General features: G+C 38.3%; 1 protein-coding gene across 1 annotated transcript in view; it reads right to left on the bottom strand.

Annotated features, from left to right (window-relative positions):
* Positions 1–11,864: 11,864 nt before the first annotated feature.
* The window catches only part of LOC117529484 (aryl hydrocarbon receptor-like), a 31,557-nt gene continuing 25,671 nt past the window's right edge, over positions 11,865–17,750 (bottom strand). The window contains exon 11 of the mRNA XM_034192285.1: positions 11,865–12,024. The gene's annotated coding sequence lies outside the window, so the exon portion shown is untranslated. The remainder of the gene's footprint in view (positions 12,025–17,750) is intronic.

The following is a 17,750-nucleotide window of genomic DNA, read 5'->3' as shown; positions in this document are numbered from 1 at the left end:
GGTCTCCCCAGAAAGTTGTGATGCGGGACTTCGACAATTAATTGAACAAATAATGTAACTCATTTATCTATCTCAATATCAGGAAGGGCATCCGGTGTAAAACTTGTGCCAAATTGCCTTGATTATGCAGGATCCATGGTGATTCAACAACAGTATGTAAATAAAGGCTTTTCATTTTAATAAACAGAATTTGTGACAACTTTTCAACTCTAAAAATACATCATGTGTTTCAGGGCTGCTCTTTGTCACCAGTCCTGTTCATGATGCTCCTGGAGAGGAGTTCAAGGTGCAGTCAGGGAGGGTGTCCAGTTTGGTGACCTCAGAATTGCATCTCTGCTTTTTGCAGATGATGAGGTTCTGTTGGCTTCATCAGGCACTGAGCAGGTTGTGAAGCAGCTGGAGTGAGGATCAGCACCTCCAAAGCTGAGACCACGGCCCCCTGTTGGAAAAGTGCAAATTATCCCCTCTGGGTCAGGGGAGAATCACTGCCAAAAGTGGATCTTTATCCCCAGGGCTGTCCAACTCAACACTGAACTTTGAACCCCCCATGGCTTGAAACAGATGTTTGAAGCACATTTTAATAGCACTTTATCATCCAGCACTTACAACCTTTTTTAGCTGCTGAATGTGGTTGTGTATTGTTGATAGTTGTGTATTGTTGATGGTTGTGTATTGTTGATAGTTGTGTATTGTTGATGGTCTGTGTATTGTTGATGGTTGATGTATTGTTGATAGTTGTGTATTGTTGATGGTTGTGTATTGTTGATGGTCTGTGTATTGTTGATAGTTGTGTATTGTTGATAGTTGTGTATTGTTGATGGTTGTGTATTGTTGATGGTCTGTGTATTGTTGATAGTTGTGTATTGTTGATAGTTGTGTATTGTTGATGGTTGTGTATTGTTGATGGTCTGTGTATTGTTGATAGTTGTGTATTGTTGATAGTTGTGTATGGTTGATGGTTGTGTATTGTTGATGGTCTGTGTATTGTTGATAGTTGTGTATTGTTGATGGTCTGTGTATTGTTGACAGTTGTGTATTGTTGATAGCCTGTGTATTGTTGATAGTTGTGTATTGTTGATGGTTGTGTATTGTTGATGGTTGTGCATTGTTGATGGTCTGTGTATTGTTGATGGTCTGTGTATTGTTGATGGTCGTGCATTGTTGATGGTCTGTGTATTGTTGATGGTCTGTGTATTGTTGATGGTCTGTATATTGTTGATGGTTGTGCATTGTTGATGGTCTGTGTATTGTTGATGGTCTGTGTATTGTTGATAGTCTGTGTATTGTTGATAGTCTGTGTATTGTTGATAGTTGTGTATTGTTGATGGACTGTGTATTGTTGATAGTCGTGTATTGTTGATGGTCTGTGTATTGTTGATAGTCTGTGTATTGTTGATAGTTGTGTATTGTTGATGGTCTGTGTATTGTTGATAGTTGTGTATTGTTGATGGTTGTGTATTGTTGATAGTTGTGTATTGTTGATGGTCTGTGTATTGTTGATGGTTGATGTATTGTTGATAGTTGTGTATTGTTGATGGTCTGTGTATTGTTGATAGTTGTGTATTGTTGATAGTTGTGTATTGTTGATAGTTATGTATTGTTGATGGTTGTGTATTGTTGATAGTTGTGTATTGTTGATGGTCTGTGTATTGTTGATGGTCTGTGTATTGTTGATAGTTGTGTATTGTTGATGGTCTGTGTATTGTTGATGGTTGTGTATTGTTGATAGTTGTGTATTGTTGATGGTCTGTGTATTGTTGATGGTTGTGTATTGTTGATGGTTGTGTATTGTTGATAGTCTGTGTATTGTTGATAGTTGTGTATTGTTGATGGTTGTGTATTGTTGATAGTCTGTGTATTGTTGATAGTCTGTGTATTGTTGATGGTTGTGTATTGCTGATAGTTGTGCATTGTTGATGGTCTGTGTATTGTTGATGGTCGTGCATTGTTGATGGTCTGTGTATTGTTGATAGTTGTGTATTGTTGATGGTCTGTGTATTGTTGATAGTTGTGTATTGTTGATGGTCTGTATATTGTTGATGGTCTGTGTATTGTTGATGGTCGTGTAGTGTTGATAGTCATGTATTGTTGATGGTCTGTGTATTGTTGATAGTTGTGCATTGTTGATGGTCTGTGTATTGTTGATAGTTGTGTATTGTTGATGGTTGATGTATTGTTGATGGTCTGTGTATTATTGATAGTCTGTGTATTGTTGATGGTCTGTGCATTGTTGATGGTTGGTGTATTGTTGATGGTCTGTGTATTGTTGATGGTCTGTATATTGTTGATGGTTGTGCATTGTTGATGGTCTGTGTATTGTTGATGGTCTGTGTATTGTTGATAGTCTGTGTATTGTTGATAGTCTGTGTATTGTTGATAGTTGTGTATTGTTGATAGTTGTGCATTGTTGATGGTCTGTGTATTGTTGATAGGTGTGTATTGTTGATAGTCTGTATTGTTGATAGTTGTGTATTGTTGATGTTGTGTATTGTTGATAGTCTGTGTATTGTTGATGGTCGTGCATTGTTGATGGTCTGTGTATTGTTGATAGTTGTGCATTGTTGATGGTCTGTGTATTGTTGATAGGTGTGTATTGTTGATAGTCTGTATTGTTGATAGTTGTGTATTGTTGATGTTGTGTATTGTTGATAGTCTGTGTATTGTTGATGGTTGTGTATTGTTGATAGTCTGTGTATTGTTGATAGTTGTGCATTGTTGATGGTCTGTGTATTGTTGATGTTCGTGCATTGTTGATGGTCTGTGTATTGTTGATAGTTGTGCATTGTTGATGGTCTGTGTATTGTTGATAGTTGTGTATTGTTGATGGTCTGTGTATTGTTGATAGTTGTGTATTGTTGATGGTCTGTATATTGTTGATGGTTGTGCATTGTTGATGGTCGTGTATTGTTGATAGTCGTGTATTGTTGATGGTCTGTGTATTGTTGATAGTTGTGCATTGTTGATGGTCTGTGTATTGTTGATAGTTGTGTATTGTTGATGTATTGTTGATAGTTGTGTATTGTTGATGGTCTGTGTATTGTTGATAGTCTGTGTATTGTTGATGGTCTGTGTATTGTTGATAGTTGTGTATTGTTGATGGTTGGTGTATTGTTGATGGTCTGTGTATTGTTGATGGTCTGTCTATTGTTGATAGTTGACGGTCTGTGTATTGTTGATGGTCTGTGTATCGTTGATAGTCTGTGTATTGTTGATGGTCTGTGTATTGTTGATAGTTGTGTATTGTTGATGGTCTGTGTATTGTTGATAGTTGTGTATTGTTGATGGTCTGTGTATTGTTGATGGTCTGTGTATTGTTGATGGTCGTGTATTGTTTATGGTCTGTGTATTGTTGATGGTCTGTGTATTGTTGATAGTTGTGTATTGTTGGTGGTCTGTGTATTGTTGATGGTTGTGTATTGTTGATGGTCTGTGTATTGTTGATAGTTGTGTATTGTTGATAGTTGTGTATTGTTGATGGTCTGTGTGTTGTTGATGGTTGTGTATTGTTGATGGTCTGTGTATTGTTGATGGTCTGTCTATTGTTGATGGTCGGTGTATTGTTGATGGTCTGTGTATTGTTGATGGTCTGTGTATTGTTGATAGTTGTGTATTGTTGATAGTTGTGTATTGTTGATGGTCTGTGTATTGTTGATAGGTGTGTATTGTTGATAGTCTGTATTGTTGATAGTTGTGTATTGTTGATGGTTGTGTATTGTTGATAGTCTGTGTATTGTTGATGGTTGTGTATTGTTGATAGTTGTGCATTGTTGATGGTCGTGCATTGTTGATGGTCTGTGTATTGTTGATAGTTGTGCATTGTTGATGGTCTGTGTATTGTTGATAGTTGTGTATTGTTGATGGTCTGTGTACTGTTGATAGTTGTGTATTGTTGATGGTCTGTATATTGTTGATGGTTGTGCATTGTTGATGGTCGTGTATTGTTGATAGTCGTGTATTGTTGATGGTCTGTGTATTGTTGATAGTTGTGCATTGTTGATGGTCTGTGTATTGTTGATAGTTGTGTATTGTTGATGTATTGTTGATAGTTGTGTATTGTTGATGGTCTGTGTATTGTTGATAGTCTGTGTATTGTTGATGGTCTGTGTATTGTTGATAGTTGTGTATTGTTGATGGTTGGTGTATTGTTGATGGTCTGTGTATTGTTGATGGTCTGTCTATTGTTGATGGTCTGTGTATTGTTGATGGTCTGTGTATTGTTGATAGTCTGTGTATTGTTGATGGTCTGTGTATTGTTGATAGTTGTGTATTGTTGATGGTCTGTGTATTGTTGATAGTTGTGTATTGTTGATGGTCTGTGTATTGTTGATGGTTGATGTATTGTTGATAGTTGTGTATTGTTGATGGTCTGTGTATTGTTGATAGTTGTGTATTGTTGATGGTTGGTGTATTGTTGATGGTCTGTGTATTCTTGATGGTCGTGTATTGTTTATGGTCTGTGTATTGTTGATGGTCTGTGTATTGTTGATGGTCTGTGTATTGTTGATAGTTGTGTATTGTTGGTGGTCTGTGTATTGTTGATAGTTGTGTATTGTTGATGGTCTGTGTGTTGTTGATGGTTGTGTATTGTTGATGGTCTGTCTATTGTTGATGGTCTGTGTATTGTTGATGGTCTGTGTATTGTTGATAGTTGTGTATTGTTGATGGTCTGTCTATTGTTGATGGTTGTGTATTGTTGATGGTCTGTGTATTGTTGATGGTCGGTGTATTGTTGATGGTCTGTGTATTGTTGATGGTCTGTGTATTGTTGATAGTTGTGTATTGTTGATGGTTGTGTATTGTTGATGGTCTGTGTATTGTTGATGGTTGTGTATTGTTGATGGTCTGTGTATTGTTGATAGTTGTGTATTGTTGATGGTCTGTGTGTTGTTGATGGTTGTGTATTGTTGATGGTCTGTGTATTGTTGATGGTCTGTGTATTGTTGATAGTTGTGTATTGTTGATGGTCTGTCTATTGTTGATGGTTGTGTATTGTTGATGGTCTGTGTATTGTTGATGGTCGGTGTATTGTTGATGGTCTGTGTATTGTTGATAGTCTGTGTATTGTTGATAGTTGTGTATTGTTGATGGTTGGTGTATTGTTGATGGTCTGTGTATTGTTGATGGTCTGTCTATTGTTGATAGTTGACGGTCTGTGTATTGTTGATGGTCTGTGTATCGTTGATAGTCTGTGTATTGTTGATGGTCTGTGTATTGTTGATAGTTGTGTATTGTTGATGGTCTGTGTATTGTTGATAGTTGTGTATTGTTGATGGTTGGTGTATTGTTGATGGTCTGTGTATTGTTGATGGTCGTGTATTGTTTATGGTCTGTGTATTGTTGATGGTCTGTGTATTGTTGATGTCTGTGTATTGTTGATAGTTGTGTATTGTTGGTGGTCTGTGTATTGTTGATGGTTGTGTATTGTTGATGGTCTGTGTATTGTTGATAGTTGTGTATTGTTGATAGTTGTGTATTGTTGATGGTCTGTGTGTTGTTGATGGTTGTGTATTGTTGATGGTCTGTGTATTGTTGATGGTCTGTCTATTGTTGATGGTCGGTGTATTGTTGATGGTCTGTGTATTGTTGATGGTCTGTGTATTGTTGATGGTTGTGTATTGTTGATGGTCTGTGTATTGTTGATAGGTGTGTATTGTTGATAGTCTGTATTGTTGATAGTTGTGTATTGTTGATGGTTGTGTATTGTTGATAGTCTGTGTATTGTTGATGGTTGTGTATTGTTGATAGTCTGTGTATTGTTGATAGTTGTGCATTGTTGATGGTCTGTGTATTGTTGATGGTCGTGCATTGTTGATGGTCTGTGTATTGTTGATAGTTGTGCATTGTTGATGGTCTGTGTATTGTTGATAGTTGTGTATTGTTGATGGTCTGTGTATTGTTGATAGTTGTGTATTGTTGATGGTCTGTATATTGTTGATGGTTGTGCATTGTTGATGGTCGTGTATTGTTGATAGTCGTGTATTGTTGATGGTCTGTGTATTGTTGATAGTTGTGCATTGTTGATGGTCTGTGTATTGTTGATAGTTGTGTATTGTTGATAGTTGTGTATTGTTGATGGTCTGTGTATTGTTGATAGTCTGTGTATTGTTGATGGTCTGTGTATTGTTGATAGTTGTGTATTGTTGATGGTTGGTGTATTGTTGATGGTCTATTGTTGATAGTTGATGGTCTGTGTATTGTTGATGGTCTGTGTATTGTTGATAGTCTGTGTATTGTTGATGGTCTGTGTATTGTTGATAGTTGTGTATTGTTGATGGTCTGTGTATTGTTGATAGTTGTGTATTGTTGATGGTCTGTGTATTGTTGATGTATTGTTGATAGTTGTGTATTGTTGATGGTCTGTGTATTGTTGATAGTTGTGTATTGTTGATGGTTGGTGTATTGTTGATGGTCTGTGTATTGTTGATGGTCGTGTATTGTTTATGGTCTGTGTATTGTTGATGGTCTGTGTATTGTTGATAGTTGTGTATTGTTGGTGGTCTGTGTATTGTTGATAGTTGTGTATTGTTGATAGTTGTGTATTGTTGATGGTCTGTGTGTTGTTGATGGTTGTGTATTGTTGATGGTCTGTCTATTGTTGATGGTCTGTGTATTGTTGATGGTCTGTGTATTGCTGATAGTTGTGTATTGTTGATGGTCTGTCTATTGTTGATGGTTGTGTATTGTTGATGGTCTGTGTATTGTTGATGGTCGGTGTATTGTTGATGGTCTGTGTATTGTTGATGGTCTGTGTATTGTTGATAGTTGTGTATTGTTGATGGTTGTGTATTGTTGATGGTCTGTGTATTGTTGATGGTTGTGTATTGTTGATGGTCTGTGTATTGTTGATAGTTGTGTATTGTTGATGGTCTGTGTGTTGTTGATGGTTGTGCATTGTTGATGGTCTGTATATTGTTGATGGTCTGTGTATTGTTGATAGTTGTGTATTGTTGATGGTCTGTCTATTGTTGATGGTTGTGTATTGTTGATGGTCTGTGTATTGTTGATGGTCGGTGTATTGTTGATGGTCTGTGTATTGTTGATGGTCTGTGTATTGTTGATAGTCTGTGTATTGTTGATGGTCTGTGTATTGTTGATAGTTGTGTATTGTTGATGGTTGGTGTATTGTTGATGGTCTGTGTATTGTTGATGGTCTGTCTATTGTTGATAGTTGATGGTCTGTGTATTGTTGATAGTCTGTGTAATGTTGATGGTCTGTGTATTGTTGATAGTTGTGTATTGTTGATGGTCTGTGTATTGTTGATAGTTGTGTATTGTTGATGGTCTGTGTATTGTTGATGTATTGTTGATAGTTGTGTATTGTTGATGGTCTGTGTATTGTTGATAGTTGTGTATTGTTGATGGTTGGTGTATTGTTGATGGTTGTGTATTGTTGATAGTTGTGTATTGTTGATAGTCTGTGTATTGTTGATGGTCTGTGTATTGTTGATAGTTGTGTATTGTTGATGGTCTGTGTATTGTTGATGGTTGATGTATTGTTGATAGTTGTGTATTGTTGATGGTCTGTGTATTGTTGATAGTTGTGTATTGTTGATGGTCTGTGTATTGTTGATAGTTGTGTATTGTTGATAGTCTGTGTATTGTTGATAGTTGTGTATTGTTGATAGTTGTGTATTGTTGATGGTCTGTGTATTGTTGATAGTTGTGTATTGTTGATGGTCTGTCTATTGTTGATGGTCGTGTATTGTTGATGGTCTGTGTATTGTTGATAGTTGTGTATTGTTGATGGTCTGTGTATTGTTGATAGTTGTGTATTGTTGATGGTCTGTCTATTGTTGATGGTCTGTCTATTGTTGATAGTTGTGTATTGTTGATGGTCTGTCTATTGTTGATAGTTGTGTATTGTTGATGGTCTGTGTATTGTTGATGGTCTGTCTATTGTTGATAGTTGTGTATTGTTGATTGATGGTCTGTGTATTGTTGATAGTTGTGTATTGTTGATGGTCTGTGTATTGTTGATAGTTGTGTATTGTTGATGGTCTGTCTATTGTTGATGGTCTGTCTATTGTTGATAGTTGTGTATTGTTGATGGTCTGTCTATTGTTGATAGTTGTGTATTGTTGATGGTCTGTGTATTGTTGATGGTCTGTCTATTGTTGATAGTTGTGTATTGTTGATTGATGGTCTGTGTATTGTTGATGGTCTGTCTATTGTTGATAGTTGTGTATTGTTGATGGTCTGTGTATTGTTGATAGTTGTGTATTGTTGATGGTCTGTCTATTGTTGATGGTCTGTCTATTGTTGATAGTTGTGTATTGTTGATGGTCTGTCTATTGTTGATAGTTGTGTATTGTTGATGGTCTGTGTATTGTTGATGGTCTGTCTATTGTTGATAGTTGTGTATTGTTGATGGTCTGTCTATTGTTGATAGTTGTGTATTGTTGATGGTCTGTGTATTGTTGATGGTCTGTCTATTGTTGATAGTTGTGTATTGTTGATTGATGGTCTGTGTATTGTTGATGGTCTGTCTATTGTTGATAGTTGTGTATTGTTGATGGTCTGTGTATTGTTGATGGTCTGTCTATTGTTGATAGTTGTGTATTGTTGATTGATGGTCTGTGTATTGTTGATACAGATGTGTGGTTCTTTTACTCCCTCCACCCACAACACACACACACGCACGCGCTTGTTCTACCTGTAGTACCATTCATCACCACACATTGGAGCAAAAGCACTGTACTGGTGTCAAGTGACCTGTGATAAATACCGCAGCATGTAGATTTTTCCAAAACACCGAATCCTGTGAGAAGAATGTAACATTTAACAAGTTTAACCAAACTGATCCTCATAACACCAAATGGGAAAAGTAGCCCAAGTTGGTCTTGAAAACTATTTACCAAAAACAGACAAAAAAAAAAAACCCAAATGAGATGTATAAATATTTCCTAACCCGCTGCTTTGGTCACTGCAGATGTTTTCTGTTGCCTTGAACAAACAGTATGAAGCTGTAGTTCTCAGCCTTTGCGTTTGTAATCTCCCACTTGATTTTACAGTCAGGCCTTCTTCCTCTTTCTAAACGCACCATCAGACTGCTAGCGTGAGAAGGCCGCGTGGTTCATCTGACTGTGATCTCGGGTTACTGTCATTCTCCTTGGCTTTAATCCCTCATTCAGAGCAGTCGGCCTTTTTGTTCAGGGACAGTTCAGATTTCATGACCGGATTTAGACTCAGTTAAGACTAGGGGAATAAAAGTTGTTCTTTTGCACGTTTTACTGCCAAAATAAAGGCTTAGCATGACGTCTGTGGATGTGCACTTAGTGATGTTGCAGGAAAGTAAATGTGAGGGACTGGAGCAGAGGGCAAACTGGAGAACACCAGGCGGTTCAACAGGCAACAAAACCGGCGAGACCCAAACTCAACCAGTCACGAAGCGCGGTGAGGAGCACAGGTCAGCTAATCAGTGAAGGTAACTTTTTTGTTCACAGATGAGCCTTTCAGCAAACTTTGAAAATCACAAGCAGACTAAATTTCATTCCTAATTTTGAGTCATCTTAAAAAAAAAAAAAAAAAAAATTAAAGTTGGTTAGAAACATCTGTAGAAATTTTGGCGTTGCACTCTTGTAACCCTTCATGAAGGTTTTGAAATTGTTCAAAAATGTGTGACATTGTGACCATCATGATCCACAAAAGTGAACAATTGGACTGAAATTTGTGCAGATAGTGATATGCATGTTAATTTATATAGCACCAAATCACAACAAAGCCGCCTCAAGGCGCTTCACACAAGTCAGGTCACACCTTACTCACACTTTCCACTACAGTCACCAACCTTCATGTCATTTTTGATTAACTCACCTTTGAATCCCATATAAAACACATTTGTAAAACTTAAATTTTTTTTCACCTTCATAACATAACTAAACTTAGGCCCACTCTCCCCCTGTCCAACTCTGAAACGCCACACCTTTATCTCCTCCAGACTGGATTACTGCATTACAAGGTTTTTACAAAGTTATACAAAAAAGAACGTAACAAAAGATGAATTTGATGAGAAGTCCATGCAGGCGTCCAGCCACAGGCAGGGGTCATCCAGCAGTCGTCACGCCATTCAGCAGGCCAGTTCCCGCAGCAGAGCCCGCTCCACGTCCGTTTCAGAAATTATGCAGCCATCAAATCCAGCACATGACATCATAGGGTGATTCTTAGACTACGGGCACTTATGTCCTTTGATCATATTGTATGAAAAACAGAAAAAAGTGGAAATTTCACACTTTTATAGTTATCTTTACAATGAAAGTGTGTTAAGAAATTTGTTCTAGTAGTCTATGATGACTTTTTCACCTTTTTTCAGCATCATTATATGCAAATATTGCCGTTTTGTGCTTGTCCTACACCCAGACCTTTGCTCTTCAATGATAAAAATGAATGGTAAAAAAACGTTTTTCCTAATGTTTTAAAATATCTCTGAATAAAATATCAGTAAAATAATCAAAACATAATTGGGGTATTCAATGTCATACAACTGTTGTGATTTTTTTAAACAAAATGTAGTTGTCCCACACTATTGCTGTAATTTCCACCACAACACTGTAATGTCCCTTTAAACAGTTTGTATGAAAGATTGTTTGGGTAGTTTCTATGGAGATAAACAGTGACATCAGAGCACATGTATATAGCGCCAAATCACAACAAACAGTTGCCCCAAGGCGCTTTATATTGTAAGGCAATGGTGTGGTGGAAAATACATTTACAAGGCCAATAGTGCCCGTCGTTAAAGAATCACCCCATAACGTCATCTGCACTTCAGACAGAGAGAAAGAGAGAAAAAAAAGAAGAATCAGTCAGCCAGAAAAAAAACTCCACTTAAGGTAAAATTCATCAGCAGTAAATAAACAGGAAAGCAGAGAAAATACTAAGTTGATTGTCGGTCGCAAGCCCTAAACTTCACTAACAGACCCAGAATTTAGATAAAGGCTTTGGGTTTTATTTCATTACTGCATTTTAAAATAAATCACTTCTGTTTGAATGTGGATTTGGCTTCACACTCACTTTGCTACAAAGTCAAAACAAGAGTCATCAGTGGAATCCCCCCCCCCCATATCATTAACACAATGTGGGACCCAGGGTTCACAAATGAATAATACACAGTGGAGCAAATAAGGGAGCAACTTCACATAATTTGCAAGTAAGAGACCGTCAGCATTCAATATGAATTCAAACAGGTTGAACCACAGTCGTATGATGGGTTTTAGGAATGGACCATTCTTTTGCATTTTTTACATTATGGATCATATAGGATGTGGTCCATGAAACTGAGGACACATGACTATTAGGGAAGCCATTAGCCATTAGGTTACCAAGGCTAAGTCCTGTTGACCATGTCGGTTATGCACTTAGACACATCTTCAGAATCTAGATGTGCTGGTCGATGCTAAATATGAATGATTCTTGAGATATCTCACTAACAAATGTTACAAAGACAAAATCTTGAATATCTCGCTGTGACCTTGAAATTGATCCCAAGGTCACTGTAACTGACTGGTGTTGGAGGATCACCAGAGTACACCCTTAGGCTAAATATGAATGAAAGTGGTCAATTGGTTCTTGAAATATCAAGCTAAAAATGAAAAATGTGGACGGACAGATGGTGATGGTCTCGTGATTAAGGCGTTGAGACCAGAAGATCCTCAGTCAAATCCCAGCCTGACTGGAAAAATCACAAAGGGCCCTTGGGCAAGATCCCCTATTGGTCCCTGTGTGTAGTGAGCGCCTTGTATGGCAGCACCCTCACATTGGGGTGAATGTGAGGCATTACTGTAAAGCACTATAGAAATGCAGTCCATTCAAGAAATATTTACCGACTTAACTGTACGAACAACAAATAGAAAAACAACTCAGTGTTCATTTCATTTTATTTTATGAATACAGAATTTAACAAGATGAACAACACAAAAGATGTGTTGGATACAGCTGAGATGAACACATGGTGCAGGTTTTAACTGTTTGAAGCACATTCCCTTGAATCCTTCCTCACGAAGCATCAAGTTGCCGCCTCTAACAAATCAGCTGTACAGACAATAAAATTGAATTATTTTTAATAACATTACAAATGCATGAAATTGCAAACTGAATTTTCGTATTTGTAACTCGGCAGAAGAAAAATATTAAACTGACATTCACAATATGATAAACTGTCACTGTATCTGTGTTTATCATCATAAAAGCAGCAGTTACCAAAGCCATGGATGTAAAATTTCAATAAATTAAACAAATCTGCTTCATGACACACAAAATGAACAAATAACACACAAAATGATGGTATATTTATTGTGCACCAACATACACCAGGAGCGCACAGACGAGCGCTACCCTTCTTGGTATTGAGACAGTGTGGGTGTGAAAACCACAACTGTGTCATGTGGAAACTACAAATGACGCATGAGTGCTATTTTGTGCTGGATGGGAAAAAAAAAAAAAAAACCCACAACAGACCAAATTTTGGTTGGGACAAAAAGAAAATGAAATGGTGCACATGGAGAAAGTAAAATATAAAGTAAAGTTAAAGTCCCCTCAAGACAGAGAGACAGAAGTTCGGAAAATTTGTTATATCACATTTCATAATAAGTTATTGTTATAATTTCTGTGGTTAATGTCTGCATTTCTGAATGTTTTCTTTTTTGTATTGACAACATGAAGTGTTTAATTGTGAATTTTTAAAGGTACTACATAAAATGATTAATAATAAGCCACTGATGACTTTAGTTGTGGTCGGGGTTGAATTGTTTCAGCTTCCAAAATACACATAGAAACAAATGTAACTAAAACATGTGGTTGGTACAGTTACTTCTGTCATCATGAAACAGTCCTTGCATTTAAATATTCTGTATGTATTAAGATTGGTTGGAAGCTATTACCCAACTACTGCAAGCACAAACCAGAATAAGTGATCAAGCAGTAGGAAAACAACTACACTATGTACTACACTGCCGTCCTTTGGCCCAGAGGTTTCCACATGAAGTACATGATGCACATATTCATGAATCTGTGCAAATTTCTGTTTTGCAACAGCAGACATCTTTAAGCAGTTCCTGGTACTTAATATATATTTATACAAATCCATGACACCTTGAACATCACAACCATCTTCATTTATGTCCACTGTCTTCTCAAATTTTTTTTCTTGGGGGGGGGTCCCCTTCTTTGGTGACCAGGCTTCAGCTGCCTCATAGTATAGTCTTGTCTGTTTGCACACTATGGAGATACCAGATCCTTCAGGAGCTGTTTGGCTCCTTGTAAATGTCTAGTGAGTTTTTGGACACCCTACGGATTGTGGCGTACTGATTTTTTTTTACCTACTATATAGAGTCCTAGTATGAGTATTGGAATGTAGCCATGGTCAAAGTTTACTGTGTGAGATGAAAAGCAGCCATAAATTAGAGAAAACTTGATTTGTTGTGTAACATCTTTTAACAGCTCGCTGAAGAGCCACTGAATCATTAATAGGGCCATCTTTAGAGCAGTGGTTCCAAACTGAGGGGGGGGGGGCAACTTGATGAGCAAGAGAGCAGGGCTTTGAACCGGTTCAAGGAACAAAAACCGGGAACTTTTCCTGTTTTACATGGAACAGAAACAAAACCAGAAACTATTATTTTTTATGTTCCGGAACAGAAACACTTATTAAAAATAATGGTAACCAGTTAATACTGGTTTTTATTTCGTTCCTCAATGTTTCCATAGCCTACAAATTAGAAAAAGTAATTCTTCTCATGTGCAAGTTTCTATGACCCGCTGGGGTTCACTTCCTGTGTGACATCATTCGCTGACTGAATGGAGAGAGCGGGGAAGGTGGACTACTATCACGTCTCCAGATCTTAAATAAGAGGTAAATATTGCAGTCTATCGTTATTCAAAAACATCAATTTCAAACACGGTATCAATATATTTGTCCACATTAATGAGAGGCTCACGAACATTAAATGATAACCTCTATTAACCTATCAATGCATAGGGTCTGACTAGCCTCGTCTTTGGTAGCACACTAAACGAATTATCTTCATTTTTGGCACTTTTTCGGTTTGTGTAGATGGGAAGACATACTGAGAACCCAAATCGACAACATTTTCCTTTGACCCAGCAACAAACAAGTCGAAGTGCAACGTTGAGGGATGTGGAGACGAAATAGCAGGCAACCATGGGGGGAATTTGCAGAGGCATATCCAAAGACGGCACCCGGACCTGTTGAACAAGTCTACTGACACCGCACAAAAAAGACCCGGCACAGGGCAAAGTACTCTAGATGCAGTCGTTGTTAAGAAGCCAAAATTGCTCAATGTACCCATTACATCCGAGGCCCTAGTAGATGCGTGTATGGAACTCGTCACAGTGAACGGCAGACCATTTTCCTTAATGGAAAAATAATAGACCCACTACAACAAGCAATCGGAAATGGTTTCGCAATTAATTCAGCCAACATTCATGAGAGGGTAACAACACTCGCCGACAGCGAAAAGAGAAAACTGATGGATGAGCTTAGTGGCAGGCTTATCCTGCTGAAAATCGACAGCGCCACTTGCAGGGATCGCTCTGTTTTGGGGATTAACGTGCAATATACAGCTGGGGAAAACATTGTGTTACGGACGCTGGCTGTTCGAGAATTGTGTGAAAGACACATGGCCTCCTACATATCCTCTGTGGTACAGGAGGTACTGGCAGAGTATAAAATCAGCCTGAAGCAAGTGTACTGGATCATTGCGGACAACGGTGCCAACATGCAAAAAGCAGTGCAAGTATTGTCCGACCTGCAAGCAACAGGCCACGATGAAGAGGAGGAGAACAACGATGCGGACACAGAAGCTGACGACATGGAAAAGGAACCTGATATTGAAATTGATTCTGTTGTTCAGGTGCAGGTGTTGCGAAGTGTGCGTTGTTCAGCACACACTTTACAGTTAGCAGTAGACGATGCATTGAAAGAGAAAGGGGTGTCTAACATCATCGGTAAAGCACGCCGTGTTGCTAAAAAGTTGCGCACTCCAAATGTTGTGGCCGTTATCAAAAGAATGGGCCACAAGAGGGCCACAGTTGACTGCCCAACGCACTGGCATTCCACGCACAATATGCTGAAGCGACTTTGCGAGCTCAGATCATTTTGTGATGACGTCGCCTACAGTTAATCCGAGTGGCAGGCCATTTCAAATCTAGTCAATGTGTTGAAACCTGCAAAAATTACAACTAAATGCATCCAATCAGAACAGCTTACTGCAGGTGACTTTTACGGCCTGTGGCTGAAGTGTGTGTTAGATACCGACAAAATTGACAGCCCCTTTGCCAAACGACTGGTCCAGTGCATGAAAGCACGTCAGCACACACTGTTTGAAAATGATGCATTTGTGGCTGCTGTATTTGCTGATCCTAGATATAGGCTATTTCTGACAGATAATCAGGCTGAGATGGCGAAATTACACCTGTGCCGCACTTGGGACATGATCCAAAACCTGTCCGCCGCCCCAAACACAGACAGTGTACCTGAGCGTTCATCATCTTCATCTGAAGATGACGATGAAATTGAGAAGCTGCTGGTGGCTAAAGAAAGAGAAACCACCGTCGTACAAAAGGGCCGAGTTCGGTGTTAGATGTCTATTCCAGAGAAGCACGTTTAAAGCTCACCGAGAACGTCCTTCGTTACTGGGCATCCATGGCCACTTCAAATGCAGATATGCACAAACTCGCATCATCCGTCATAGTGCTCCCCGTGACCCAAGTCAGCGTGGAGCGTGCATTTTCATCTTTGAAGTTTATTCTTTCTCCTCTTAGGTCATCCCTGAATGACATAATTCTGGAGGATATCCTTTTCATCCACTTGAATAAACAGTTTGGAATGTAAGCTAACCCATTTCCATTTCCATCTTTCTTGGTTAATTTTTAATGGGTACTATAGCATGGGAATTACTATTTTTGTGACTGTACAGGATTTATTTTATTTTTATTATTATTTGCTATTATTATTTTTGGCAGCCTGGAAGGCAATGTTTGGACACTTCGATAGTCTAATGTGCATCAGTCACAAATCTTTTGTAACAACACCAAGTGACGGTATAGCCTATATTTTTTTAAGTTTTTGTTGCCTACTAAACATGAGCCACTTTTGTTACCTACTTTGATAAATGTTAGCATATTTGTTGATTAACGATACCTGATGGATATGGGCAAGGAATTGCATTTTAGTGGCCTATTAGTAGACCTATGTTTAAAAAAGTTACGGTATGAATATTGAATGGCCTGGTTTTTTTCCCCTCCTTTCCTTGCCTACTGTGAATGGTCACGACCAGGTTTTAAGTTGGTGTAGCAAATGCCTGAAGCCCCGTTTACACACAGACGGTAAGAGCTCCCGGAAGCGTCCCGGAAGAGTTTTTGGCCGTCTTAAGGATCAAACGCCATTGTTAACGCCAGCACTAGGGGGTGTGGTTTAGTTCCGGCTTTACCGGGAATCATCGAAAAAATTATTCAACATGTCGAATAATTCCGGGAGCGCTCCTGGAGAATTCGCGTGACGACGGAGACAACGCAAACAACGGCGTATGATACTTTTTAATCGCCGTTTCATCCTGCCCCTTCCTGTAGTGCTGCAGTTTACACCGCTGTAATTGGCGGCCGGCATTGTATCCCTAACCAACGGCGTGTAAAACGGCGAGAGAGCCCACATCGGTGTCCTCAACGGCATTTTAACCGGCGACAGTGTGTTGACAATCCTTCGGTTAACAATAAACAACACATTTGAAATAATAATTGTTTTGAATTATTTCTTGTCTAATTTAATGAAGGCTGTAATAGAATTTGCCTACATTTCGCTTAAGCTGGATGAGACAGAAGCATAATTTTATAGCCATTTGTTAAACAGCTGATGGAACGTAATTAACCGTTCCGGGAACGAAATTTGTTTGTTCTAACCGGTTCGGGAACGTCTATTTAATGGTGGAACCCAAAACCGGAAACGTTAAAATTCCGTTTCTGTTCAGAACGAACCAATTGGAAAAAAAAATCTGGTTCAAAGCCCTGCAAGAGAGACATTGGAGAAAACAAACCTTTGACAGATAATATGTAGTTCAATAAAAAATTGAATCGTGGAAACCATAAACATGATCAATCTTGTGATGAAAGAGTGTCCAGGCTAAAGATAGCAAGATTATCCAGACAGAAAAATATGGCAAAATACAAAAGGATTGGTAAGTTAAATTATTGCTGAGAGCTTAAATGTTCTTGGGAAAGACATTCATTCATTCATTCATCTTCTACCGCTTAGTCCAATTAAGGGTCGCGGGGGTTGGAGCCTATCCCAGATTTGGAGCCCAATTTCATAATCTGATTCACAAATAGTTTCAACAAAGCATCAGCATTTGATGGAGATTAAAGTCTACAATTTGTTTTTAGCTGAATAATGTCTTTAGCGTCAAAAGCACAACAAACTCTATTAGAGCTCATTAAAAAATAAAATAGTAGTATAGATAGTAATCATAGTAATATCATAGTAATCCTTTCTTAATACTTATTCATACTTTATATATAAACATAATGTATTTACAGTGGTACATATGGGGCCCAAAACTGCCCCCAACTTTTTTTTAATTTACCAACTTCTTTGTCTTGAAAAAAATCTTTAAATTGCTCAATAACTCACGGGGTTGTACGGACTGTGAAGGATTTTCATGGAATATCCTTTGTTTGGGGGGCTCTATTCATCGGCCACATTCCAAAGAGCCTTTGAAATGGGACAGCATATATATATACACACGTAT

Source organism: Thalassophryne amazonica, chromosome 17 (genome assembly GCF_902500255.1).
Source record: "Thalassophryne amazonica chromosome 17, fThaAma1.1, whole genome shotgun sequence".
Lineage (NCBI taxonomy): Eukaryota > Metazoa > Chordata > Actinopteri > Batrachoidiformes > Batrachoididae > Thalassophryne > Thalassophryne amazonica.
This window is presented reverse-complemented; position numbering and strand designations above follow the sequence as displayed.